The following is a 2,500-nucleotide window of genomic DNA, read 5'->3' as shown; positions in this document are numbered from 1 at the left end:
TGGCTGGGCTGCCCGCCCGCCCGCTAATCCCCCCAACGCCCCCCACCCCAAAAACACCCCAGCCCTACCGCATGCCGCTCCCCCTCTCCCCGCTCTCGCTGACCGCTGCCACCCCCCCCCCACCCCTCCCCCCCGAAACAAACCCCCCAGCCCTACCGCATGCCGCTCCCCCTCTCTCCCTAGCCTGCCCCCCCCCGCCGTCGCTTGCTGCTGCCGCCGCCGCCGCCGCCGCCGCCGCCGCCGCCGGGACCCGCCTCGGTCTGGTGGCGCGCGCTCGGAGATCCCCGGCTACCCGTCCGTCCGTCCCTCCCTCCCTCCCGCCCCGCCCCGGGGGAGGGCCCGGGGCAGCGCGGGCAGGCGGGGAGCAAAAAAAGGCGCGGGCGCCAAAAAACGTCGGGGGTCCCGGGGTGGCGGAGGGGGGCGGCGGCGGGGGCGGCGGCGGGTACACGGCGCCGGGTCCAGGGCGCCGGGTCCAGCCCGTCCCGGGGCGGGGACAGGTGGTGTCGTCCGTCCCCGCCCCCGTAACCTGCTCTGAAGCATCCGCTTCCCGCCGCGGTTCGCCCTCCACCCCCCCGCCGCACACGCAGCTGCCGCTTCCCGCCGCCTCTGCCCCCCCGCCCCGGGATCAACCACCCGCCGGGTCCAGCCGGTCCCGGTCCCGGGAACCTGCTCCCGGGGCCAGCCGGAGCCACGCCCCCTCCTCTGACGCTTCCAGCTGCCGCCTCCCCTCCCACCCCCCAAACTCACACTGGCCCTCGCCGGCCCGCCCACCCGCCTACCTGCTTGCCCGCCGCCGCTGGGTGGCGTGCCGGACACTCTCGCACACAGGTACACAGACAGGGACACAGGGACACAGGCACTCAGGCACACAGGGACACAGGGACACAGGGACACAAGGACACAGGGACACAGGCACTCAGGCACTCAGGCACTCAGGGACACAGGGACACAGGGACACAGGGACACAGGCACTCAGGCACACAGGGACACAGGGACACAGGGACACAGGGACACAGGCACTCAGGCACTCAGGCACTCAGGGACACAGGGACACAGGGACACAGGCACTCAGGCACACAGGGACACAGGTGGCGGGCCGGAGGCCGCTCTCCACTGTGTGGCAGGGGTCCAAGAGCCACCCCAGCCCAACCCAGAGGGTCTTTTGCACCTCTCTAGAGGCCACCCAGAGACCCCAGGCCGCAGCAGAAGCCTCCCCCGCACGCTCTGCAGGCTTCCGACCCACCCCAGGCCGCAGCAGAAGCCTCTCCCGCACGCTCTGCAGGCTTCCGACCCACCCCAGGCCGCACCAGAAGCCTCTCCCGCACGCTCTGCAGGCTTCTCAGCCACCCCAGGCCGCAGCAGAAGCCTCTCCCGCACGCCCTGCAGGCTTCTCAGCCACCCCAGGCCGCAGCAGAAGCCTCCCCCGCACGCTCTGCAGGCTTCTCAGCCACCCCAGGCCGCACCAGAAGCCTCTCCCGCACGCTCTGCAGGCTTCTCAGCCACCCCAGGCCGCAGCAGAAGCCTCTCCCGCACGCTCTGCAGGCTTCTCAGCCACCCCAGGCCGCAGCAGAAGCCTCTCCCGCACGCTCTGCAGGCTTCTCAGCCACCCCAGGCCGCAGCAGAAGCCTCCCCCGCATGCTCTGCAGGCTTCTCAGCCACCCCAGGCCGCAGCAGAAGCCTCCCCCGCACGCTCTGCAGGCTTCTCAGCCACCCCAGGCCCCAACAGAAGCCTCTCCCCGCACGCTCTGTAGGCTTCCGACCCACCCCAGGCCGCAGCAGAAGCCTCTCCCGCACGCTCTGCAGGCTTCCGACCCACCCCAGGCCGCACCAGAAGCCTCCCCCGCACGCTCTGCAGGCTTCTCAGCCACCCCAGGCCGCACCAGAAGCCTCCCCCGCACGCTCTGCAGGCTTCTCAGCCACCCCAGGCCGCACCAGAAGCCTCCCCCGCACGCTCTGCAGGCTTCTCAGCCACCCCAGGCCCCAACAGAAGCCTCTCCCAGCACGCTCTGCAGGCTTCCGACCCACCCCAGGCCCCAACAGAAGCCTCTCCCGCACGCTCTGCAGGCTTCCGACCCACCCCAGGCCGCAGCAGAAGCCTCTCCCGCACGCTCTGCAGGCTTCTCAGCCACCCCAGGCCGCACCAGAAGCCTCCCCCGCACGCTCTGCAGGCTTCTCAGCCACCCCAGGCCGCAGCAGAAGCCTCCCCCGCACGCTCTGCAGGCTTCTCAGCCACCCCAGGCCCCAACAGAAGCCTCTCCCGCACGCTCTGCAGGCTTCCGACCCACCCCAGGCCGCAGCAGAAGCCTCTCCCGCACGCTCTGCAGGCTTCCGACCCACCCCAGGCCGCACCAGAAGCCTCCCCCGCACGCTCTGCAGGCTTCTCAGCCACCCCAGGCCGCACCAGAAGCCTCCCCCGCACGCTCTGCAGGCTTCTCAGCCACCCCAGGCCGCACCAGAAGCCTCCCCCGCACGCTCTGCAGGCTTCTCAGCCACCCCAGGC

Source organism: Melanerpes formicivorus, unplaced genomic scaffold (genome assembly GCF_026170545.1).
Source record: "Melanerpes formicivorus ecotype bairdi unplaced genomic scaffold, bMelFor1.0.p_v2 SCAF_2482, whole genome shotgun sequence".
Taxonomy (NCBI): domain Eukaryota; kingdom Metazoa; phylum Chordata; class Aves; order Piciformes; family Picidae; genus Melanerpes; species Melanerpes formicivorus.
This window is presented reverse-complemented; position numbering follows the sequence as displayed.